At 41.3% G+C, this 27,800-nt stretch overlaps 1 protein-coding gene across 1 annotated transcript in view; it reads left to right on the plus strand.

The window, feature by feature from the left end:
• Nucleotides 1–668: 668 nt before the first annotated feature.
• Nucleotides 669–27,800, plus strand: part of LOC125897056 (neurexin-3b) — a 566,367-nt gene continuing 539,235 nt past the window's right edge. The window contains exons 1-3 of the mRNA XM_049590088.1: nucleotides 669–887; nucleotides 6,882–6,970; nucleotides 7,178–7,216. The gene's annotated coding sequence lies outside the window, so the exon portion shown is untranslated. The remainder of the gene's footprint in view (nucleotides 888–6,881; nucleotides 6,971–7,177; nucleotides 7,217–27,800) is intronic.

The raw sequence follows: 27,800 nt of genomic DNA on the forward strand, positions 1-27,800 counted from the left end.
CTTATTTAGACGTGACGTGAGATTTGATCGTAGCCTCCATTCATGTCAGCATTGATAAATGCTGAGCTTTGTGTGGAAATGACCTTACGCCCAGTTTTGTGATGTATGTTTTTTCTTAAATGAGGCTCATTGGGACCATACCACGAAGCCTTACCTAGTCTAAATTCAAAGTAGATAACAATACCACATAAAATAAATATTTTAAGCAGTTTTTTTGTAGACACAAATTTTGTAGACACAAACGGAGTCAAAGCTATGCACTGACTGTGTGATTGAGTGAAAAACTAATCTACAAGGACAGAAATGTCTATTTAGGACATTATTAAATATAAAAAGACTTTTTGAAAATCTAAATTATTAAGAAAGACTATTTTTCCCAATAAAAGAACCATCTGTTTGTTGTGTATTTATATTTATAATGAATATAATTTATTTTTTAAAAAAAAAAAAGCTGCATGGCCGCATATCGCCATGTTCAGAATACCATTGGCTCTAAAATGCGTCACTCATCGGCACAGTCACTTGCTATTGGCTGGCTCTTTCTACAGAAACAGAGGGCGGGGTCTTCCTTTCAACACGTGTTCTGGATGGCTGGTCTAGGCTGTGGGCGGGACATGGAAGCGCCGGGAAACGTCCGTTGGGTCAAGTTCGGTGTCAGTTAAAAAAGTTCGAGTGTGGCGGCCATTTTGATACGGAGCTACCTGCAATGATTACATGCCAACTGGCAATACTACAATACCTATGGAAAATGACAGTATTTGAAACGATGCAACGGCAGTCTGTGGACAATTATGGATGTTATCCTGTGTCTGGACTAAATGTTTTACTGGATTTAAATCGCCTGGACGTTTGCCAAAATATGAGAGAATTCCAATGACACCGCATAGGTGAGTTGTGACTGTTGTTGTTGGTGGTCTGACAGAAGTGTTGATTGTACCTGCTGTGGTGGTTCTAATAGTTTAACCACATAATAGTTTAAAAAAGACAGGCTTAAAACAGATATACTTTTTCTCCATCATTGAGAAATTTGCTTGTGTCCATTTTGTCCAGTGCGGCTTGGCTAGGTTGACTGTTGAAAGCTCAGGATGGCTAACGGTAGCATCAGAGGAATCACTGGAGAGATTCAGCCATACATGTTTAAACCTCAGTCAGACTCACTGGGAGTCTGTTGTACACCAGAACTGGCGACTGGCATACATATCAGAATACTAAATACAGTTAGCATCTTTTATTATTTTCATTTTATATTAGCCCGGGTTTTTATTTGCTTAAATCACTGAACTCATAAGACAGGCGTCTGTATGGGACCTTTCACACAAAACTGCTGCTCAGCAAAGTGAGATACAAATTGTTTACTTAAACCAGTATGAACATTACTTGTATGAAAATTAGGCTTTGAATAACATATCAATTATGGATCACACATTTGATTTAGCTCCTTATGACACTCCTTTTCTGGCACCTGGGATTGAGGCACCTGACATACCAACCACACAACACTATCCCGTTAAAACAATAATCACAACTTGGATTAATTATGAAGAACCATTTTGATTATTTTGACTGGCTAACCTTTACGGATTAAAGGAATTTATTGGATAATCAAGGAATGGACACATATTCTGCAAAATTATTTAAAATTCATTAAATAATTTTGCTTGTAAATGTCTATTTGCATCATGTTTATTACGGAAAATACATTATTTGATCAATTTACATTGTGCCCCTAAAGTTCTTTGTGCGCTCCTTACTTTTTCAACTTAGGAGCACATGTGCTCCTTGGGAAAAAAGTTAGCGTCAAGCCCTGCTATATCGACTGTCCCGTCACATCTGATGTCAGATCAAAGGGGATTGGCACCGTTTGGCACGCGTAGTGGAAACCCAACCTGATTTGATCAACACAGCTGCAAACTAATGAGGTAGGAGGGATGGAGGTGGGACAGACGAGTAGCTGCGCCAGCGCGCACGGTGTGCCAAACTTGCAAAATCCGCCTGGCCACACCCAGTTGGCGAAGCGCTGGTGTGCTGCGCCCCCGCCTCGCCCAGTCTGCGAAACTAGAGCCCAAAGTGTGGAGAAGAGGGACCGGGAAAAGCGGTGGACCTCCGGGGAAGCCTGCTCCGTTCTCCCCGCAGTTAGGGACTGTTCGCCACGGTACCGCAGCTGGGCAGGGTGGAAATAAGTCCTGCAGAGTTACAGAGGACCTGGAGAATGTTTTAGGATAGTAATAACATTATATAAGATAATCATATTACAAAGTTAATGTAAGATAATAACATTAAAGACAAAATTAAATTGCAATACTTTTTCAAAACTTGATGATTTTACCTTTCTGTACATTTTGTATACAAATTCATTTCAACCCCCCCCACCCGGCCATAGTTTCCCAAAATCCTGTGGGAAACACTGCCTTAAAACCAGTATACTGCTGCAACCCTAGTGTGCAGACTTCGCCCTGCTTCAGTAAAGGAACGTGAAAACACCCCTCTAATGACAAATTCAGCACAAATACAAGTCAGTCTAGTCAGGGTCAGATATTTTAGGGGACATAAAAAGAAGAAAAACACATTTTTGACTGAAAGGGGGACTTTAAAAGGTAATGCTGTCCTGGAAATTTGTGTGTCCATCAAGAAAAAGGTTTCCAGAGGCATTATAGTTTTCATGGTGCTGGTGTTGTATTGAAATATGTAGCTCCTCTGTGGTTAGAGCTATAGGGCCAAAGGTTCGGTTCAGGTTTCATTAAGGGGAAACAGTCAACACAACACCTCCAAGTAGTTTTAACACATTATGTATCACTATGCAATGCGGTGTTAAGATGTCGTGTTTATTTTAGGTATGTCTTTGATACCAGGCTGAATTGTAACCCATGTGACATCTGGTGGAATCACTATCTTGCTACAGTGGCTCTAAGGCTGCTGTCATGGCTCACTATCTTGTAGTCCAGATGTCACATTCCAGGTCACATATCTGCCATTGTCTGGTTTCTGGCTGTGTGACTTCTGTTATCTGTCACGAATGGTCAACATTGATTAGTGGTACATATTAAATTCTCTGTGCGAATGTGCAGATCTGAACCGGTCTAAACTCCAGCACACTTTGCACTTTATACAAAGACAGTGCACTGTCAACATCTGCAGTGAAAAGAAGCCCCCATTGTCTTCCACCACCGGCTTCTACCTGAGAAGAGACAGGCGCAGTTAAACCACTGTGAATCAGGAGAATAGACTTCAAAGATAAGCTGATTTATACACAACTTTTCACCTCAGGAATGCTGATATGGGGATGTTAGCATTTGGTGAGACAGGAATGTTGAAGCCGGCCGGCTCTCTGTGATGTACTGCACTGAGGGGCCATGTATTATTTCATCTGTCTGTGAATGCTCCATCTTCTCCACTCTCTCATGTTGTTTTTCAGTGGACGGGTATTATGTTATTCACAGATCCTTTTTCAAATACTGATAAACATGATTTGTGTTAGCATACATTAAACAAAAAAGACACAAACAGAATGGAGAAATTTAATCTACGCCATAATTGAGCTCAGGGAAGCAGTTTTAATTAACGTTGTTTTAGATTCACACACTCTGAACACTTTCATTGATGACAGAACTTCATTTATGTAGGGATTATTGAATCAAAATGTAAGTTTTGTTGGAATTAATAGAAATGTTTTGAGAAGATCTGCATATTCAGACAGTTTATGGAGGATTAGTGTCTTAGAAATGCCGACAGTTTTATCATGTATTAACATACTTCAAAATAAAAACATAAAATCCCTTCACAATAAGATGATAAATCTTAACCATAGGGTTTTTACTATTCTGTACACAAGCTCAAACAGAAATTTAATTGAAAACCAGAACCAGTAGTATTGTTAAAAACAAATCGCAGGTTCACACAAATGCAGAAAATATTATCATCTAACAAAATGTGCTTTAATTTCACAGAGAAAAACATCGAAAATGCATCACAGGAGAATAAAATGCATCAGAATTTCAAAATATTCAAGGATATCTTAAGGCCCTTAAGGGTCAAACAAGATGGTATTCCCAAATAGTAGGAAGTCAGGATAGGTGGTGGACTAGGAGCTGGTAGGATAGGAGCTGATTACTCAGGCCTCAGGTCAGGTAAACAACGTCTGTACTTTGAACTTAGCTTTTCACATTTACTCCTACAGGCCTGGATACATCTTCCTCAGTGGTACACATCATCACCCTCACCACCATGCTATCCCTTGTGGATCTCAAAAGTTTGACTCAGTCTCTGTGTTGTCTTAGCCTCCTCTTGCCTCTATCATCCGACTCATGCCTCCTCCTTCCCCTCCGCCCCACCTCTCCCCACTCTTCCTTTTCATTTCTCCTCTTCTGCCATTCTTGCTGGTGATGAGAAGCATTATTTCTCAGAGCTTTTACACCCGGGAGGCCACTGCCTGGCTTTTGGCAGACGTTGATAAGGGATGATGCTGCGGTTGCCAAGCCATACAAATTATTTCAGGAATAAAGAGATCAATAGCATCTTTTAGCAAATCCTCCCCCTTCCCAGACCACCGTTCAGCTCGAGTTTATTTTTCACTGGCAGAATAAAAGTTTGGGGAAACAAAGAAAAATCTGAGAGAGGCAAGTTTTAGACTGTGTTGTGCACCAGAGGTCATTCATAAGAAACAAGGAAACAAAAATGTCAGCTTTTCTGTTTGCTGAAGTTGTCATTCTCAGGATCAAAGCCACAACTTTGTGTGTGCGTGCAAGTGTGTGTGTGTGAGGCCAGTGTGAATGACTGTACAAAGTGCATGTTCACCTCATTTTCTTGCTTTCAAGCTTTTATAAATCACTTCAGGAGGTGTTCACCATTTTTGAGAAACTAAATAATTTTCTTCTCAAAAATCAGATTAGATGATTGATCTTAATTTCATGATGTCAGTTAAAAGGAGTCCAGCTTAGTCTAAAGACAGAAAGCAGGAGGAATAGCTAGCCTGGCTCCGTCCAAAATAATAAATACACTTGCCAACGACCTCAACAGCTCAAATTAACATGTGATATCTTGTTTAATTAAACCACACCCAAAAGGAAATATAGAAATTATAATTTGTGTTTCTAGGGGGAGTTATGGGGTGTAACAGATTTTTAACTCTCAACAGCAGGGCGCAAACATGCACAGCTTCCTAGAGCTTTGTCATCACAGTGATGTTGCAAGGTTTGCAACGCGATCTCATGCCTTCTTGTCATATTTTGACACTTGAAGCTTCCGGCATTATTAAAATGACGCTGGGGACTGCCTTTTGTGTTGTATCTCGATGCAGGGGGTCAGCAGATCTTGATGCAGTTGGGGTCAGCAGTAAGTCACGTGAGTAGATTTGTGTGACTTAAGCCTGATTTATGGTACTGCGGCGTACCTACGATGTACCTACATCGTTGCCGTGATGCCGTCATGAACCCTTCGAACTTCTCCGTCAGTCCATTTCGTTGCCGTGCAATTCACCGCCAGAGCGGTAGGAGGCTGCGTTCCTCTGTGCTGGGTCTGTGGGTCTGTGACGTGTAGTTACATTTTTGGGGAGGTGCAAGTCATGCTATGCTGGGGGCTATGGCGAGCCTTCTGCGTAGCCACATACCCTACGACGTAGTGACATCGTTGATTTAACGCAGGACCATAAATCAGGCATAAGGAGAGTCAGCATTAGGTTTAGGCAACAAAACTACTTGACCAGTGTTAGAACGTGACTACGTAACTCAACGTTGGCTTCTAGTTTCACACCAGACATGAACACCATTTCACACCCTCCCACCCACCCTAAATGGGCTTGTCAGTACCAGAATTACTAGTTGGAGTGTGTGTTTTTGAATAGAGATGAGTTTGGATGTTAAATACACAGTAAAAAAAGTTCATTTGTTCACTTTCATTTTGAGAATTGTTGCCATGTTTTGTAGTAAAATGTTTCATGTTCATAATGCATGGTGCAAAATGCCACACATTGTAGCAGCATTTAAAATACAATTTGGTTATAAAAAATATGGTTAATGATTTCAAATGGCTCATTTTTAACAATGTTTACCAACCTTTTGCTCAATTTTGACTGTTATCTGAGTGTTATCTTACTATAAGACTTCACCACTATTCTAAGTTTAAACTTTTGTCTCAACTTCAGGGAAATTAGTTGTTAGGAACTTCCCTAACTTTTGTGCTCTTCAATCTACATTTGTTGCTGTAAATGTCTGATAATGACATGGATGGGTTTACATTGGAGTTGGTTAAAGCCCAGTGAGTTTGCTAATGGCTGCCCCTGGGGTCATTATAGTGATGCTGGGGACACTGCCTGAGTTGTGCATTTTGACACCCTGGGAATAGGACCTAGCTGCAGGTTTGTTACCATATCTGGCAACCCATACTACAGCAGTAGCTTGGTCCATAGGGACTTGGCTTGGAAACCAAAAGGTTGTCTATCTATTCAAATCCCTGTACAGACCAAGTATGGAGCATGGACTGGTAGCTGGAGAGGTGCCAGTTAGCCTCCTGGCTAGGTACCCTTGCTTGTGTGTGTATTTAAGCCCTATGTGTATATGTGTATATGACAATAGAGTGAAAAAACTGATTTTCTACTTGGGGATCAGCAAAGTATATCTTCTTCTTCTTCTTTTTCAAGTTGCTTTCAATTTTTATGCTAAGCTAGGCTAAGCAAGTCCTTGGTAGCCTCAAACTTGACGCAGAGACATGTGAGTGATGTTGTCATCTCATGTATGGAAAGGAAGCAAATTAGCCAGCTTCACAAATGACAATCCAGCTAACGCATTCAGGCAATCTGTCTTTTTTTTCTTTACAGCTGACATTCTGTCATGCCACAGCTGCAAAACCGCAATTGTAATTAATTACCTTAACTGCTGCGTTTCCTTCAGGTGTGTCGGCTGCAGGGCCCATGCTTTGTGTGTGATAGCTCACGACATGAGACACTTCAATGGACATTTCTACAGAACCACATCATTAGGTACGCCTCTGCCTTTTCCTGCTATGACAAGTCAAATATATGTGATATTTTTGTTTTTAAATGTTTAAATGTTTCCTTTGTGTTTCTACAGTAAACCCCTCTTTGTGATTCATAGAACTGTTATATACTGCACATTACTATGGATCAATGCCAAACAATGAAGAAACATTTTGGATAATTAATTCAATTCTTTCTTGTTATTTTCAGGCAGTTTGCTATCTGCCATGAGTGACCTATGCTGATGAAGTAAGACATATGTTACATGGGTTTGTTGCTCAGTTACATTTCTGCTGCTCCTGTGACAACACAGCATCTGCTCAGTTTATCATTATAATGGGAAACATTCCTGGTTTGATAACAGATTTTTCTCATTATTGTGATATACTAACTTACTTAGTTCCAACAAGAAACTTTTCTTGTTATAGCAACAGGCTAACTTATCTCATTATAACAAGAAACTTCTTTTAATGAAAAAAAGATCTGAGCGCGAAGGAAAGACCTTGCAGTCTATGGAGACGATTGTGTGTGTGTGTGTGTGTGTGTGTGTGGTGGGGAGGTGCTCTCTAATTTGTTACTATTGACATTTTTTTGTTCTATATTATTTCTTAATGAGTTTTACTGAGCAGTGAATGGTTTTATGGGACCTTGGTGGGAGACACAGAATGTAACATGTGATGACTATTCAACATTTTCTCATTAGTGTTAACTGAAAACGTAGAAGCAGATAATGTATCACCCTATATCAAGGGTGAAAATAATGTCAGTTGCATAAGGTTTTGGAAGCAGTTGATCAAATGTCAGATTTGGCAATAAAAAGGACTCCTTAGAGGTGGTTTTGGTAAGTTGAGTAGTTCTTGCGTAGTCAAGCTCTGGAAAATCAAATGGAGTAGAACATTTTGGGGTCAGGGTGTCCTGACTGTTGGAACAGATAGGCTAGGTTTGGCAATAGGAAAGAATCCTTTTAAGAAGTTGCTTTTGAGTTAAGTGACGTTCGGAATGCTAGGAAAACTCCGATAAAGGAGTTGTTTTGATAAATTGAGGTTCGTGCGCAGCTCCAATTCTCAGAAATCAAACGGAACAGATAACACTTAGGGTTCCCGAGAAATCAAACCTATTGGGACAATGAGATCATAATCCCAGACCTGTCTGTACACACACACACACACACACACACACACATATACGCACACATACAGTACAGGCCAAAAGTTTGGACACACCTTCTCATTCAATGCGTTTTCTTTATTTTCATGACTATTTACATTGTAGATTCTCACTGAAGGCATCAAAACTATGAATGAATACATGTGGAGTTATGTACTTAACAAAAAAAGGTGAAATAACTGAAAACATGTTTTATATTCTAGTTTCTTCAAAATAGCCACCCTTTGCTCTGATTACTGCTTTGCACACTCTTGGCATTCTCTCCATGAGCTTCAAGAGGTAGTCACCTGAAATGGTTTTCCAACAGTCTTGAAGGAGTTCCCAGAGGTGTTTAGCACTTGTTGGCCCCTTTGCCTTCACTCTGCGGTCCAGCTCACCCCAAACCATCTCCATTGGGTTCAGGTCCGGTGACTGCGGAGGCCAGGTCATCTGCCGCTGCACTCCATCACTCTCCTTCTTGGTCAAATAGCCCTTACACAGCCTGGAGGTGTGTTTGGGGTCATTGTCCTGTTGAAAAATAAATGATCGTCCAACTAAACGCAAACCGGATGGGATGGCATGTCGCCGCAGGATGCTGTGGTAGCCATGCTGGTTCAGTGTGCCTTCAATTTTGAATAAATCCCCAACAGTGTCACCAGCAAAACACCCCCACACCATCACACCTCCTCCTCCATGCTTCGCAGTGGGAACCAGGCATGTGGAATCCATCCGTTCACTTTTTCTGCGTCTCACAAAGACACGGCGGTTGGAACCAAAGATCTCAAATTTGGACTCATCAGACCAAAGCACAGATTTCCACTGGTCTAATGTCCATTCCTTGTGTTTCTTGGCCCAAACAAATCTCTTCTGCTTGTTGCCTCTCCTTAGCAGTGGTTTCCTAGCAGCTATTTGACCATGAAGGCCTGATTCGCGCAGTCTCCTCTTAACAGTTGTTCTAGAGATGGGTCTGCTGCTAGAACTCTGTGTGGCATTCATCTGGTCTCTGATCTGAGCTGCTGTTAACTTGCGATTTCTGAGGCTGGTGACTCGGATGAACTTATCCTCAGAAGCAGAGGTGACTCTTGGTCTTCCTTTCCTGGGTCGGTCCTCATGTGTGCCAGTTTCGTTGTAGCGCTTGATGGTTTTTGCGACTCCACTTGGGGACACATTTAAAGTTTTTGCAATTTTCCGGACTGACTGACCTTCAATTCTTAAAGTAATGATGGCCACTCGTTTTTCTTTAGTTAACTGATTGGCTCTTGCCATAATATGAATTTTAACAGTGTCGGCTGTGTATTAACCTGACTTCTGCACAACACAACTGATGGTCCCAACCCCATTGATAAAGCAAGAAATTCCACTAATTAACCCTGATAAGGCACACCTGTGAAGTGGAAACCATTTCAGGTGACTACCTCTTGAAGCTCATGGAGAGAATGCCAAGAGTGTGCAAAGCAGTAATCAGAGCAAAGGGTGGCTATTTTGAAGAAACTAGAATATAAAACATGTTTTCAGTTATTTCACCTTTTTTTGTTAAGTACATAACTCCACGTGTTCATTCATAGTTTTGATGCCTTCAGTGAGAATCTACAATGTAAATAGTCATGAAAATAAAGAAAACGCATTGAATGAGAAGGTGTGTCCAAACTTTTGGCCTGTACTGTATACGCACACAAACGAACAGATGGCCACACTCAACAGTATAAAGGCATTTGAAAGTTGGATAAGCGGGGCTGTTTCTGTTTCTACTGTATTCTGCAGTAGGGATTTCCCGATCTGATATTCTGATTGGTATCGGCCGCCGATATTAGCAAAAAATGTGCATCGGATTGGTCTGCATGGAAAAATGCCGATCCAAGAACTCCGATCCAGTTTTCACGGACTCCGATCCAAGTTTTCCGGCCAGACCAGCGCTCTGTGATTCAAGCAGTCCATTCCAGTGATCCGCTCCAGCACTTACTATCAGTCCACCAGGCCAGCATGTAGTTTTTATCTGCTGGAGATCGCGTTGGGGAGCGTAGTGCGACAAAAATAGAAGAGCCGCATAAAATAGAGTTGTCGCGCGACAGACGGGGGTTGTCGCGCCGCTCCCGTTGCCGGTGGAGCCGCTGTAATTGATTAACAGGGGGGCGAGCTGCTACGGGACTTGCACTGCAGACGTGTCGCGCCGCTGACGTGCCCGGTGGAGCCCGGCCCTATATTCATTGTGCCGACAGTGGCTTGGAAAACCGCCCATAACCGTATGACACGGGGAAGAGGGAAGGCGGGTTCCTCCAACATTTGCGGTTAGATTATCATATTTTTTTACTGACAAAAATAGAGGCTGCTTCGGCTGATTTTTTTTTTTATGCGCACATGTGCCCCTAAATATTTTTTACAGTTCGCACACACCTGTTTTTAGTCGCAAATGCAAGTGAAAAGCCGACATGCTGTTGGTAAAGAGAAATATTTCTTGTTTAAACAAAAGAAAATATCATTATATCCTGAATGCACCTTGTTGTACTCAGAAAAACTCTTAATATTACATAAAATGTTCTTGTTATAAAGAGAGAAACAGCTTTTTTTAGTATCTCGGTTGCAGCAATACACTGCTGAAGATTTCATCCTGCTTCTCTGTGGTTTATTAGTTAAGGTCATTGTAATGTCAGCGTCTGGTTAGTAGCACCATATCTCTACATATACCCTGCTTATGCTCCTTGCATAATGATCTACAAAATCTGTCATAGATCTTTCAGTGTAAATGAAAGGACCGGCCGGACATAATGGGGTTTCTGCAGCCCTAAATGAGACATGGATATGAATGATGGAGCATAACGATGGTAGTCTTTGTCATTTTCGGCCATGTTGCAGCATCATATCAATGTGCTGAATGGCCCATTACTCATCATTGGAGATCAGTGTGTGTGTGTGTGTGTGTGTGTTTGTGTGTGTGTATAAATGCAAGCACTGTATGTGCAGACAAAGAGATGCAAAAACAAAAAGGAAGACAGTGCCTTGCCTTCTGCATCTCTGAGGTTTCAGTGTGTAGGCAGGCTTTTGTAAGGAAATACTGTACATGAACTCATCACATCAACCCACTGCAGTTACTCAGACTGTCATTATTCCTTCTTTTTCAATTATATTCAGAGAAAAAAAGTGAGATAATGGAAGGATGACAGCAGACAGACCTCATCACAGTTTTTAGAATTAAAGTAGACATTTTTAAAGAAATGACAGAAAAATATGTTGTTTAGCTAATTTGCCTATGTCTCCGTCTTTCTTCCTCTCTTCTTATTTTCATCTCAGCCAGTTGTCACAACACGTTTTTATCCCTATCTGCTTGGTAGTTGTGCTAAGTTATTATCAGTAATTATGTCACAGGCACAGTCTGAGCAGCTGCAGCCGAAAAGAGCAGCTTCTTTCAAGATGTCCTTGAAAATGGCAATTAACCCCTTGGTGCTTCAGTGGAGAGCTGCTAAGCGGTCACAATAGGTTGTGACTGCACTGCGGCTGCTCAGCTGCGGCTGTAGAAGTGTAAAGTGAAGTGTTTGTGAAATAGATTAAGTCAGAGCTGGAGGTTAGGGAATGGGCCGATGACTGAAAGGTTGCCAGTTTGGGTTGAGAGAATAAATGAAATAGGGCTCACTGCTCCCTCAGCAACTGCTGCTGAGTTGTCCTTGAGCTGGGAAGAAACCCTAAATTGCTCCAGTGGAACTGCTCAGCAGCTAATGGCAGAAGATTGGTGATTATAGTGGGCAGCTCCCAGATGTGGACGTGTATAGCAGTGTGTGTTTGTTTGTGTGTGCGTTCAGGTCAGGACTGTGAAAGTTCAATGAAATTTCCACAACATATTTTAGCAGTTAATGCACTTTAATGCCATTTTTTATTTAAAACCATGAGACAGTTAATCATTAATCTGCAATATGATCTATGAGCAACATTTTATTGAAGAAATTTAATAAGGTTTTATCTCATCCTTGCTAATATAGCATCTGTTGAAGCCAAGTTCAGCATGCTCAAAAAAATGTAATTATTGTAAAACAATGATGAAGCAGAAATAAAATTAAAAGCCTTAAACATGTGCTCAGGAACATATTTTCGCAAAGGGGTGCTACACATAGGAGTGGGCGATATAGTGTTCATAGCAGCTTGTTCCACGTGGGATGATAAAATGACTATCACAACATTGAATATAAATTGTCATATCATTTTATTAATCTGCTTTATTTAACTTTATTATAACAGTAGTTTATTTAGTAGTTTAATATTTTAGGAGCGACAGGAAAACTGCTCAGACATATTTTACATCAGTGGTTCCATCAGCGGTTAGTTCACAGAATGTGCGCTCCTTCTCCTCAGCCACAATTTCTCTCTGGACAGCATGTGCCAAAATTACTGATAATTTATTTTGAATGGTATCTGGCATCCAGATGTCTCTTAGCTGAAGTCACTGAACATCCTGTGGGCATATTGTACATTTGCTTGTCATCCGCCTCATGACTAGGGACTTAAAGTTTAAAACTCCATCTCAGTGGTGATGCCCCTGCAGTGGACGTTCCTCACATACAGTACAAGTAGGCTAATTTTATGGATCTGAAAATCAGCTCCAAAACTGTCCTGGCAATTCTGTGGTCTTCCTCAGCTCATTCAGCCAGACTGTACTGTTGTTCGCTCCTGCTACCAACCTCTCCAATCTCTCCCCAAGTTTAGCTGACCCCGACCCTTGCACTTTGACCTAACATGATGACGTTGTCACCTCAGATCAGAGGAAATCATTAAATAATCACATTGCCAGCTTGTTAAGACTGCATGTCTGATGATGTCACTGAGGTGAGAAAAGAGTAAATTACAGATTTGTCATGCAGTAGGCAGGCTGACTTATTATACAAAGATATAGGCTTTCTAACAGATCACACTATAGAGTAACTACAAAGTCTCTTTGTACTGTCTTTGCATTTTTAAAACCAAACGATGGTGGCATCATGTCACTCCAGTGTGTGATTACAGACAACATGCCGGCACCGCGGAATCAAAAGAGATGTGACGGTGTGACGCTACATAACAGCGTCGGCCTCTATTTAGACATACACCATACACATCAGCAGCATTTCATAAACAATAACAATGGCAATAGCACTCATTTACTGTCTCTGTTATATGGTGGCTGATGTCATCCTCTGCTCGGAGGGTAAGGAGCTCCCGGACCTCATTGTTTTCACAATTTGTGGATATTTAAGGCCGCTGTTGTTTTCTTTGAGTTAGTAGCTAACTGCTAACAGCTACTTTTTAAATCCATGGCATTGGGTTGCACACATAAAACGTTGTTGAAACCTGTTGCACCTGTCCTGCCAGCTGTCCTGTTTGTACAGACACTCTTTACATGTCCGTATGAAAAAGACCTGTAGAAACAGGCTTTCCACCATTACTACCTCCCATGGCAGCTTAAAGGTGAGACCACTCTGTCCCCCTATTCTGAAGTCGTACCTTAGATACAGTACGGCAAGGCGGCATAACGGTGTGATATTCCTGCCTTAAACAGGCAGTGTAGAAGAGGCTATATGCTGATACTCCTTGGCAACAGGGGATAGCTACCAATAGCTATTAGGTTGCGTAATGCCCGGGAGATCATACCTTGCAGCACACAGATTTTCATACTGAAAGCAAGGCTCATGGGGAACTAGTCTTAACGCTTATGTTGTCATTGTTTTTAGCCATAACATTGTGCGATCATCACTTAAAAAAAAATGTCTATGTCCACTTTAGAAAAAAAAAAACAGATGAAAATGTCAGAAATGCATTTTAACCCGTTTAATTCAAATAGTTTGATTCCTGCTACAGTGTTGGAAAATCATGCATATATGAACAAGTACGTTCATCATTTATTCTGAGATGTTACCCATGGTAGAGCAAAAAGACACCCTTTTCCTGCTTAAACCCATCATTTGAGGTGTAAAGCCTACTTGTCAGAGTAGGTAAACCTATGACCTTTTCTATGATTGAAACCAGCCATGGTATGGCACATCATATTATTTGATGTCCTCGCCTCAATCGGCACAATCAGTCAAGCGTTAAACGTCTACTTTATAGCTATTCTGAATGTCATTCTCTCTCCTTCATCTCTTTAAAAAGCAAGGTCTTCAGCTTTGAGTGAGCGAAGCTGCGAGGCACCGCACATCTCAATCACACCTGTTCTACACAATGTCTTGGCACAAGCAGAGAGGTGAAATCTTTAAACTGAAGATTTATTTCATTCTACATTGATTTACCATTGAACTGAACCATTGTGAGTAGACGACATGTCACCAAATGTCTTCATAAAGATGACAAAACACTTCACATAAGGCAAAAGAGGAGCTCAATTCAATTCAAAGTCTACACTTAACTGACAAAGGTTATCTCTGACAGTGGTTTCATTATGCTTTTTCACCAGTTTTGTGTTTTTTTCCCCCTTACTTTTTAAAGTGTCACTCTCACTGTCATTTCAAACAGAGTTTAGTGTAGCCCTTAATCTAATTCTTTGTTTTTCTAAGAGGTTCACGATGTTCACATTATGGAACACCTAATGAAAATGAAAGCCTTTCACCTTAAAATCCCCCTGGTGAATAATAAAGAACTATAAAAGCTTTATAGGAAAAAATAATGCTGGGAACTGTAAAGTGGGCCTAAGAGAGAGGAATGCTCTGTAAAAGTGAAGTCAAACGTACAGCGCACTTTAAGTAGGCTACATTGAAATGACAGCATTAAGCATTGTTCATCAAGGTCATCAAAGAAAAAAGAAATGTGTGCGTGACGAGGAGGAAGGAAGAGCCAAGGATGGTGATAGTGTCCAGCCAGAACAGAATAAAAACAGCGCCGTGCAAACACATGAACTACTTTATATGTATAGAAAGCGCCTTCAAGTCACATTTGGCATTCATTGAGAGGTTGTGTAAAGCAGACAGGATAAGTACCTTTTTTCCACAACTGTGACAGCAGCATTTTGTGTGACCTTAAGACGTGTATAGGTGCATTGGAGAGGAGGACACAGCAGAAGTAAAAGGACCATATGGATGGTTGTGGATGTTGCACACGTTAGGTATACAAAACATTATGTTAAATCTAACAAAGCAGTTATAATTATTAGTTTGTTTTTTTTTGCATCAGTTGGTTACGTGTAATGTGAAATGTGTTGCTTGTAGTGATGAACTCACAGAGAATTAAACCTCCACTCTGCAGCTCCCCTCAGCTTGACTGAGCTTTGTAGCTGCTGTAGCAAAGTTTTTGGCTGCAATAAGCAGTTTTTTAGCAAATAAAGCTCCAAAATCCTGCTGTCTGCAACCTGCCCAACACCAAATGGCCAACGGACACAGTTAACAACTAGCTGGTGAACATAGCACAGCATTTAGCAGCTAAAAAACAGGTACTTTTCTTAGAGGACAGTGGATTCCAAAACAGGACGACAAACAGAATGAATAATAGACCTATATTTATCTGGGTGCCAGAAATATGACTCCAAATGAATGCTAATGTTGCCTCCTGTGTGCTGGATCTCTAAAGAGGTGACAACAAGTTAGCCATATCAACTTAAAAGACATGTCAGGTAAGAAAAAACAAAGATATGTCAGCACTGGGCAAGAAAATAGTTGTCAACATGTAAAGTCTGCTTTTTCATGCCTCCTTTCATGCCAGTGGTAGCCATGATCAGCGGCATTACGTTTTTGGGTTGTCCGTCCATCTGTGTGTGTCTGTCTGTCTGTTGAGCGATTGATCCGTCGGTCCGTCCCATTCTTGTGAACACGATACCTCAGGAACACCTGGAAGGAATTTCTTCACATTTGGCACAAATATCTAGAAAGATTTAGGGTCTGGTTATGAGTAATGCAAATGGCCCAACTCGAGGGGCGGCACCAAGCATGCATTTGAAAATATCACTGCACGCAATTGGATAACACTACGACCAATCAGGAGCCGAGTGCACCAGCTGGGCGTAAAAAAGAAGGTCTTAACTCTTATGCCGGACTTAACTACGTCCGACGTTGTGACTGGAATTTACACCGCGTGCACCAAGCCTGACTGACAATGGTCGTAGCTGCGCCTGGTCTTACAATGCGCGTCCACGTGAATACACGCGAATCGATGATTGTTGCCAAGCAACACACTTCTACCCAAAGCGCTCTCAAACTTGTCCCCACAGCTGGAAGAAGAAACAATATGGAGAACACTAATCAAAAAAAAAGGAAGGTAAATTTTACAGATGGAGAAATTAGGAAGCTGATAGAATTATATTCAGAACATAAGGACATCCTCACGGCAAGATTAAATAACACCAACACCAACAGGCACAAACTGTCGGCGTGGAAAACAATCACTGCGTCCATAAACAATAACTGTGATGGAGGACTGCGGACAGTGGAAGAGGTCAGGAAAAAATGGAAGGATCTTTTGTCAAGAGCCAAAAAAGACTCTTCCATTCTCAAAAACCCGCCGACTGGGGGAGGACCTCTCCCGAAGATATCACCTTACAGCGCTATCATAATCGAGCTGTTTGGAGAGGACTCCCCCACCTTCACGGGTCTGAACGGGATTGACAGTACAGAAATGTCAGCAGCCGTTGATGTGTGTGTGTCGGACCGCTGCAGCACAGACTATGGTGTGACAGCTGTCAGCTGCTGTCAGAGTGGTAGGTGATTAACAAAGTAGCTTTATACTACAAGTGACTTTTTCCTACAGTCATCAGTTCGGCCTATATTGTCTCAACAAACTTTGAATACAATGTTGCAATTTTACAGACTCAGCCGACCTCCCCACACAAGAGGGAAGCCCAACAGTGTGCCTCACCACACACACAGAGATGCAGGAGGGATCACAACATCAGTCTGCTGCCCCCCTCCCAAAACGGAGCAAGAAGGATTTAGCGGAGCTGCAGCGCATCCTTGTTGAAAAGGAGATCCTTCGTGTGGAGGCCGAGACTGCCAAACTTAAAGCAGAGCATGAAAAGTTGGAACTTGAAAAGACAAAACTCAGACTGGAAATTAAATTACTGGAGAGACAGGAGAATAGACATAACTTCTCTGAAGACAGTCTGTCATTTACCATACTCTAATGAGATACTATTGATTGATTGACATGTTCTATTTATTTATTTATTTTCCATGTTTCCTGTTTCATAGTTCACCATATCCTTGTAATGATAAAATTACTTATGTGATCAATTTATAGCCATAATTTATATTTATATTACTTAGAGACTAATTACTTGTTTGTTTGTTTATTTATTTATTTAAAATAGGCTTTGATAAAGAAGATTACAATAAAAACAAATCATTTGAAACAACAGTGTCTGATTATAAAAATTCAAGAGAATCAAATTAATTCAACTGAAACATCAAAGTGATTAGACTATAAAAGTTCATTTTACAAATAAAGTTGCACTAATTTATAATATTTACATCATTTTCTCACTCCATTCTGTACAATACGTTATCAGTCCTACAAGTTATTGATTATATGGTTGCGGGCAAGTCGTCTGCTGATATCTTCAGGGATTGCAGGAGCAGGGTTCTCATCCACCTCCGGCACCACGTCTTCTTGCCTCGGAAGAGGATCCTCTTTTGATGCAAATGTTGTGTAGCACCAGCAGCAATGACAACACAGACACGCTCAGGATGCATTCTCATTTCACCGTGGAGGCAGTGAAACCTATAAGCAACGAAACATCCATATGGGGCAAAAATAATAAACATCATCACTATACACATTGCATATGCCAAACTATGATTTTTGTGTTTTTTTAGTGGTGTTTATGCCCATAAACTAAATACTGACCTCCGTTTGAGCACCCCGATGCATCGCTCCACAATATTTCTTGTCGATGCGTGCTTCATGTTGTAGTTGTGCTCTTGTGCTGTTCTCGGTGCGATGAGAGGGGTCATTAACCACCGCTTCAGTGGGTATCCACTGTCTCCGAGGAGAAGACCAGTCACTCTCCCTGCCTCAAAGTCCTGATACAGGGCACTTTCTCTCAGGATGCGGGCATCATGGGTCGACCCAGGCCACCATGCTACGAGGTCGATGATGGTCATGTCACAAACAAGCTGAACATTTATAGAGTGGTAACCCTTCCGATTTACGTATAAATATTCATGTTCAGAGGGAGCTTGTATACGAACATGAGTGCCGTCAATGCAGCCGACAATACCGGGTATGCCTGATTTTAAATAGAAGTCCTGCTTGGTCCTTGCGGCCTCTTCTTGCGTGGGTAGGTGGATGTTATTCCTTACGAACCGTTGGAGGGCCAGGGACACTCTTCTAATTGCCCGGCATGCTGTTGTCCGGTGTACATTGATCATGTCCCCCACTGTATTTTGAAAGGCCCCGTTGGCGTAAAACCTGAGCGCAATCAGCACCTGCAGGGCGGGGGACAGCGCCGAGTTTCTGTCAGACCGATGCTGCAGTTGAGGGGAGAGCTCTTCAATTAACTCAAAGAGTGCTTGTCTGCCGAAACGAAACCTCTCTATCAGCTCACTCTCTGTATACACATCGAGCGGGTTTGTCCTGTCACGACTCTTTCCCGTCTAAATGCTCTCTCGTTAAGCATCCAGTAAATAAGACGTCTTGCCATCTTTCTTTGTTTTTTCCGGCCGTTTGATTCCGTTAAAATTACCATGGCTACAAGTCCGAGTTTCCAACTTACGCCTGCTCCACATTAGGCGTAAAAGTTACACCCAGGAGGAAGACACACAGGGCTTAAGTCTAACTGGTGCACTCGTCTTAACCTTAAACTGGTCGTAACTTTCCGTTCTAAGTCGGACGTAACGTTACACCCAGGCGTACGCCCAGCTGGTGCACTCGGCTCCAGAACAATACACGGGGTGATGTATCCAGAGTTTAGCTACCAGCGGAGCTAACTGGTAGATAAGACTCTTGCCGTCACTTTGACCTTGAGCCTGTCTCATTCTCGTGAACGCGATATCTTAAGAACACCTTGAGGGAACTTCTTCCATTTGGCATAAATTTCCACTTGGACTCAAGAATAAACCATTTAGAATATGGTGGTTGAAACTCAAATGTCAAGGGCACTGACCTCAGGAAACATTAAATTTGGTCGTATCTCAAAAATTCAAATGCTAATTTTGACAAAATTCAGCACAAATGTCTAATAGGATAAACTGATGAAATGTTGACATTATACATGCAAAAGGTCAAAGTCACCTTCACAGTAGTCTCTCAAGACAGATTCTGCAATTTACATTGTAGAATCTGTCGGCAATCACAATGGAGGGGGCGTGGCCGAGACGTGCAGGTGTCCCCAGGAAATGTGTACCTACAGAAAGAGCAAGCTCCGCGTCCATAGCGACCGCTCCACCCAAAATGCCGTCTCGTCAACGTGAAAAAAAAAATTTTTTTCCAGCGGATGTCTGAGTTACAACATGATTGAGCTAACTGGAGTAGTTTCATGTCGTATCTGACAACGGGAGGCTTTTAACAGATGATGTCCTGATGTTAGCTTTGCAAACTATCCCTGTCAGCTGCAGCCACTGATGCTTTCTAGACATCGTGATTTCCCATAACTCAATAAATACCACACATAGCAACACAAAACTGCTTTGCTAGCTCAATCATGTTGTAACTAAGATATCTGCTGGAAAAAATATTTTATTCACGGACAGTTTATTGAGTTATTACCTTATTTTTATTCAGTCTATGGTTATTACAGACACTGCTAATGGCAAACGTTAACAGCTAACGGTTAGCCCAGCTGATCTACGATAACCATGTTATTAATTACAAAATGTGCACACAGAAATAGTAACGTTTGTTCAATCATTGTGTTTATAGACTTAACAAACATCAGAGTAGTCTACACGGTGATATAGTGACGTGAAAAATGTGATATCTCTAAACTCTGCTGGGTTTCTACCCGAAGCATTTGTAAACAACACAGCGATTCCCCGGGGACACCACTGGAAGTGAAGGGCGTGAGCGATCGCCGAGGCTCCTGTACTTCCGTTAGTCGAAAAACTCCGGGCTCTGCCTCCAGAGGTAAAGGAGGAAAAAGAAAAAGTTTTTGTTTTGTTTTGTTTTGTTTTGTTTTGTTTTTTTTACTGATGGATTTCCAGATTGCCTTCACAGTGCCGTTATAATATTCTGCATTAAACATTTTTCTGGCCATTATTCAGTGTCATATCTCGGGAACAGAAGGGGAGACTTTCTGTGAGATACTGAATTGGTGAGACTAATCTTGGGTGCCCACCTTGGAACTGTGCAGATCGTATAGATCTTCTGTGCTGCTGGGTTTAAGGTATGTGTGGTGCATTCAGAGCAGACGTGGAAATTGTAACTACAATCTGACTGGTGAGGCGGTGATTCTAGTTTGTTGGTAGGTCAGCAGTTGAGTCGGTGAGTTGCCTACAACATGCAAAGACACCGGTATGGTTGATTGACAAAACAATCCCAACCTAAGGTCTGGGTCGGTTTTTCCCTGAGGCTTTCAACCCAATAACCCAAGTTGTTCTCTACAATATTATAGAAGACAACTGATGAAGACCTTTCCCAGACAATCTTATCTTTTATTCTAGCCATAGAAACTTAGAAGTATACTCTGCTGGATTTTCCTATAAAACAATGCACAAACTCATACAAAAGTTATCCTTCTCAATCATCACCTATGACCCACTGCAACTGTGTAGTGGTGTATTGATCTGCAGAGACTCGTGTTCTCATGTATTTTCTTCTTCTCTTCTTATTTTGCCGTATTTAAGACATTTCTGGGCTGCAGCCTTCAGGCAGTGGTGAGTAGCCCCCAGCTAATCACAGCAAGCAGATAAGGTCAGGACTTTATAAAAAGACAGTGACCAGGTAATCTTAGTAGCAGGGTTGCAATGGTATGAAATTTTCAAGGTACAATAACTGAAATTTGAAACCTTCTTTTAAAGGAAGTTTGTGTAAAAAGTCTTACTTTTAATAACTAAAATAAAGGTGAGATTTTCTGTCCAGTTGTATTTTTTTAATAGTGTAGATAAGCAAATGTAAGCAGTATGATAATCATCAGTTTTCATATAACAATATACCTCAAAACTGGTGTATCGCTGCAACCCTAGATAGTAGCAGCCAAGAGGAATTAGCAATGAAACTTGCGGACACAGCACAGAAAATACGCAAATATAGCAGGGACAAATTTCCTTCCAAGGATAGAACATGAAGGGTGCTCGGGGACATAAATGATCACATTTGAACTTTTAGTTTAAGCACTAAACTACTGGCTATCTATCAGATTGTTTATTGGGTGACTTAAGTCATTCTGGGGCTTGTAGAAGTGGTTTTTAAACATCCAAAGGTTTCATACATATACTGTAATAAAGCTCTCTACAGATGAAGGTATCATGTAGAAATTAGACTTTTTAAAGGAACACTTCACCCCTCATGTGACCATTTGTCCCAGTGAATCTGGGATTGACTTTCAGTTTAGCTGGCGAGCACTGAGAGAGAGGATGGGGAGTGACGTAGCGTTGGCCTGTTTTCTGTTGGACATGTAGGTGCCTGTGGTTAGCTTGCTAAAGAATCAGCTCTTCCATTACAGCAAATGTAAAAGGCCGTTTTGCACCTTCAAATTCATTGTCATCACCCCATGTCATGCCATGTCAACAGATCTCTTTCCCGTCTTCCATAAATATCAGTCCATGATAAACACGGAAATGTTGATCATGTTAGTGCAGGGCTGTCAGAGCTTTTCATCTGTCCCACAGACAGGCCTACACACTTATAACAGCTTCTGGAAGAAGATCAGCTCTGCACTCAGGTTCAGGTAAACAGGCTATGATAAGATGCTTGTTAAGGTTGCTTAGCAACCTCAGACTCAATCTGCCGCTGTGCTCTTGAAAGCTGGTTCAAAAAAGGCACAAAATTAGCGCCCAGCGCCCGACCTTGTGTTTCCCAGGCGGTTAAAGACGTGGCCCCTAATGTCCCTTAGATAGTACAGTAACTATATGTACAGGCGGTGTGGACTGGAGGGGCCAAGTTTGAGTGTTGTGTTTACAGACAGTGATAAGCTTTTAAAGAAATTCTTAATGGTATACTGTACAGGAATTGTTGCTCACTATGTGATATTACTCAACTTAGCATTTATTTTGTTTTCTAGATGGTAAAATCTGTTTTTTTTTTTTTGTTTTTTTTTGCAGTTGTTTTAACACACTATCAAAGTTACGACCCATTCCAGTGAATATTTATGAACTTTTCCACTGCAGCTTCTGCAAATGTGAAAAACAGGTCTGCTGTAGGTCCTTTATTTATTTATATCAACAGACTAACACCTACTATGTGTCCATCTGGCAAACCATAATACTTATTATTCTTTCTGCAGCTAGACAATGGTAACTAGAATCATCATGTTAAGGACACAGCTGTTGCAGGGCGAAATGAGCTAAATGCCTGAAATGGTGCTGCATCAAACCTCTTATTAAAACAAATGTGGGCAGCGAGTGGGTGGTTACACTGATCGCTTATTCACCCACTGAAACCGTAATTATAACAATAGCTGACACCATTGTTCTCTTTTTAAATGTGGCTTTGAGCCTGCAAACACCTGCTGGAATGAATTACGTTCATGAAGAGCAATCAGAAATGTGGGGTTCACTCGCTCCACAGTTTTCCTCCTAATCTGCTTTTGTTTTTCATCATCTCTTTCATTTACTGACATCTGTGCTCTTTAATTGGCCTCTCCCTGAACTTTATTTAGTCATTTCCAGGTGAACAGAACGGAGATAGAGCGAGCGCAAGACAAAAAGACACCGAGAGAAATACCGTCGAAAAACCCACAGTGCAAAGAAGAAAAGGGGAGGAAGAGGAGAAAGAAGAGAAAGCAGAGGGGTGTGAAGTCTCATTTAGCTTCAGCAGCATGCAGAATCTTTCAGCTTCAGTGGTTGGTGTTGATAGAGGAACAGGAACAGCCGGGCTCCCCCACAGAGAAAGGGACCAGCACAGCGAGATAAAATGGCTCTTTCAAAACGCCCTGATCACGCATTACAGCAAATTACTTCCCATCACGCAGAAAAAAAAGAAATAATAAATAAAAGAAATCAGTGTGCATTTTCAGTGAACCATGGTACGACAGTCTGTGAGCCTGCTACGTGGATGCTCACAGCCTGGGATGATTTGTACTATACAAATGAGATCCGGGAAATGTTTGTAATTATAAAGTAAAACTGCATACGTGAAAGTTTTAAGATGGGGGTTCAAATAAAAGTTGTATTTAATAGACGCATCCAGTGCTTTTACATCTCAAGATACACTTCATGTATTCATTAGGCCTGATCCATATTGCTAATTAACTTCCCCTGTGCGAGTCTTATCTCAAATTGCCTGTGCGCTGCACAGATGTTCAAGAAGCATCTTTAAAAACCCTGGGCCTTGTAACTGAGTCCCCGTTAAAAAAAATAAAAAAAAATCCCTGCCTCAGGGAATTATTTTTTACGTCATGCAGTGACTTACAAGAAAAGTTGGATGAAAGCAGTGAATGTCAACAGCTCTGAAGTTATGAGTGGAAATTGTGTATGCGTCAACGCTTCTGTAAGTGGCAATTCAGGAGGCCCAAACTGGAAAAGGCATATACGTTTGCTTGTGACGCACCCCGTGCTCAGCCCTTGTTTTTGCCTTATACAGTAGCTTTGGGGCTTTTATCTTAATATAGATGTTACACAGAGCAACAAGGAGGAACAGGTCACATTTATGCCTCCTGCTCAGGTAATGTCCTTCAGTCTCTGTGTTTAATTCTGAAACTATCATGACCAAAACTCAGAGGTCCTTTGAGGATATAAAAGTAGTGAGAGAAGTGATGCATGCAGTGGAGATAGAACAGGAGGCCAAAGGTTGAGCTTCTTCACTATTATAGTTTTTTATTGCAGAAAATTGAAGGAACTGAGGGGATTACATTTCACTGACATTGTATTTTTATAATTTCATGTGACAGATCAAATGTTTGATTGATTGATTGAGATTGATATATCCCATTCACACTAGTGGGGTTTCCATCCAAATGTGTTGAAATTTTTGAGCGAATTTTGTGAAAATGCACAAAAGAAAATGCGAATTTATGTCCGTTTCCATTCGTTATTGTTTTGCGATTATTGGGAGTCAACAGGAAGAGCAGTAGGTGGCACTTCTTGTGAAAAATGAACAAAATAAAAACACCCTCGTAGAAGAAGAGTGCGCCATGAGATGACGTCATAAGAGAACATCTTATGCCCACTGTAAACAACAACACACTCAACTGACACTCAACAACTGACCATGGACAGATTCCTGATAAACCTGTCGGCTCTTGGGAGAACTCTGGTTAGCATTTTGTCGGCGCTCACAGCGTACCTAACCATCTTGAAGAAGAGACGACAAAGAGAAGTTTAATGTTAAGAGTACTGTCGTTGTTCTCTGTGTGTATGGGAACGTAGGCGTGTGAAGGACTTTTGGGAAGTAGTTGTCCAGCAGCATTTCACTCACGAACTCTGGCTGAAATATTTCCGGATGTCAAGGGCCACATTTGAGGATCTGTGTGCTGGTACGTCATCGTTTATTCGCAAAACCTGTTTCTATAGCAAAAAGGCGCATTTTCCTTTTATTGATACGCTGATGAATCCACCCCCTCCAAGTGTAAAAACTTTTTTGCGAATTTTCGGCCTTTTTTCGAATTTCTGGAAGTTTTTTTGGAAGTTTTTGAAAATGCGAATAAAAATAGGTGGATGGAAACCCCACTATTGACCACACTGTTGGTTTGGGGTTGAGGTGGGGTTTGACCTGCACAGATTTTCAGTTGACGTTCACAACTCTTCTCCTGACCTTGTGTGGACATGGGTCACCCTTTGTTTGGTTGTAAAGTGAGGTACACAAATATGATATAACCCTAACTTACGGACGGAAATTAGCTAATTATAATTACTGTTTTTCAAAGATATTTTTTTGCCAGTTTTTCATTCTTTATCAAGAGACATGGGCCGCACTCGAGACTTGGCCGCTGCAGTAAGGCCTCAGTGATATGGGCTCAACATAGTGAGCTACCAGGGAGCCCCGTAATGACTTTTAGATGTCACTTTAAGGTGCTGTGTGTAATATTCGCAGTATTAATAAAGCAGTAAACAACTATTATAGTGGAGTAATTGTGTCGTTAGCAGAGAATGAGGTCATGTCTCCTCTGTGTGTGTTGTAGCCTGTCTGTTCTTTATCGTAGTAGACAGTCTGGCAGCACATGCATGTTAGTATATGTAAGTCCCTGTGTGTGGATTAGGGATGTGCATTTTAAGTAAAGTCCATATTTGAGTAATTGCACTGAAGTATTACATCGCAAAAAAAACAAACAAAAAAACAACAACGTAAGAATATGAATGTAAATTTGCCAACAATGGAAAACAAGTGCAAGTTTGAATTTATTTATTGAACGATAAGGCTTCAAAATTAGCTTATTAGACCATAAATTCAAAGTTAACATAAGAAAAATCAGCAAGCTTAGTCCGGAGCTTCTCTCCTCCTGGTCAGTTGAATGTCTGCCTGGTTTGCACGAGCTAACACAGGAGCACTGCTTGACTCTGTCATTAAACCTGTTTATAACTGTTGGGTAATGTTAGCCATGTGAGTTAGCGCCGCACTGTGTGTGTTTTAGGACTCTCGCTGACTGTCCCCTGGTGTGAGCAATATGCAGCACACAGCTCTACAATAAAATACTGATGTCCAAACGAGTACTCAGGTACTCATGCCCATCCTCAGTGTGTATCCAACTAGCTAGCTAATCGCTCATATGGCTGTTAGAGCTAATAACACCATCTTGACCCACAGTGGCAGAACATCATCGTTGTGGAAAGGTAAAGCTCACCCTTAATCCCACCACCCTTCATCCCTCCATGATGAGAGTTGGCTCAGACTCTGAATGTTGCATCAGTAAGAGAGAAGCATGACCAGCACACGAGCAGAGGAAGACATGTGAAACCTTATTTTGTAATTATGTTGTCTTATGGTTTAGCAATGTAGTGTATGGAACAAAACTGCAGGCTGGAGCGTCTGCTCACGGTGTTCAGTACACATACACACAAATCTTTAAACGGCACTGACTGAATCAGTATTTGCATCCCACACGCACGTCTCCTGTATGAAAGGGCTGTTGAGTAAAATCATTATGTGCTGTGAATATCAGAGTTAAGTAACAAGGAAATCATCCCATAACAAAGTAATATTTGTTATAACATTGATCTTTAATGCTCTGATAAAAGCACAAACACTCTCCAGAGTCTACGTAGCAGATAAAAACAGCTTTGAGGTGACAGTAAAGGCAGCAGCTTTACAGTTTTTCTACCATTTCCTGCTTCGTACTGGAGCTATAAATAGCACAAGTAGTACAAATGCATAAATATGTATGTAAGGAATTAATTCAGTAATAATCATTTACTAATTTGGCCTATATATATATATATATATATATATATCTACAGTAGTCAGTACATCTCCATAGGGATTATGAAACCGCCAGTGTATTACATTTGTAGCAGATGTTAGCATTTTAAAAACAAACCCAGTTATTTCAGCTGGTGTAAAATTTAAAGTGTTGTCTTAAACAGGTGTAAAATCACTCACATGTACAACTCCTTTCAAGCAGGTTAATGTCATTTCAAAGAAAAATGCCTTTTGCAAATGACCAATTGATTTTGGAGCATCGACACATGACCTTTTCCAAATGCAAAACAGAATTTATCAAACCTAGATTAGGCCTCACTGAATCATTGATCCAGCTCCTGCTGCTGTGGCACAACGTTTTAACTGCACTTAGCTTTACAAATCTCTTCAGTCACTGCAAGCTCTACCCAAGGCCGTTTGCCCTGCTGAACTCTAGGATCCCAAGAGACACGCCTCAAGGCTGTACAAACCTTAATGTAAGCAATTTACGGTACACACAGCTTCCTTTAAAGTGTTTGTTCCTGTTGAAGTGAGAAGGTTTTGAACTAGCAGGGCAAAACAGATGGCTGCAACAGATTTGAGCCAGCAGCTGGACATCACATGCCATTAGCTTTAAGCTGCCCTCTCTTGCCACAGCACTGATCATATTGTCTCACCCCACCTTGTACATGCAGATGTCTTCCTGCTTTACCAAGGAGGCCCAGACTCAGGATTTAACCTTCTCTTGTGTTTGTAGCACGGTTTGTAGCAATGGAGCTGTCTCGCCAACCTGGTCTCGCTCCCAACTCATCAAATACTGACACTTGGTCGATGGCCCTCGCCGTCAGGTACAGACACACTGGGGCACACTTTAGCAGCTATATGAGGTGCATTTTTTGAAGCTCAGAGCAACTGCTGTAGTACAGGCAAAAGTCCAAATATGGCAGGTAGCAGGGGAGATGGGCTGGTCGAACTTTCACCTGGGGGTCGCTGTTTGTTTCCTGTGTGCAACCAAAAGTCATTTGAGTTATTTTAACAACATTGTTTGCAAGTATGTGAAGCATACTATGCTATGGACTAAGGTCAGGTGACATATGGCTGTCACTCATCGTTACATCATCTTAATAACAAACTTTTTTAAAGCCAAACCATGACTTTTGCTTCCTAAACCAACCTGATCTCATTCTGAAGTCGTCAAATACCGCTCCTTGGTCAGTGATTTCCGTATCAGGCACAGATGAGAGAGGCCATGTTTTTGTGGCGGTATGATACGCCGCCCGGCAGCGGAAGTTTATGTTGCCACTGGAGGGCGTCAGTTTGA

The sequence above is a fragment of the Epinephelus fuscoguttatus genome, linkage group LG11, assembly GCF_011397635.1.
Source record: "Epinephelus fuscoguttatus linkage group LG11, E.fuscoguttatus.final_Chr_v1".
NCBI lineage: Eukaryota > Metazoa > Chordata > Actinopteri > Perciformes > Serranidae > Epinephelus > Epinephelus fuscoguttatus.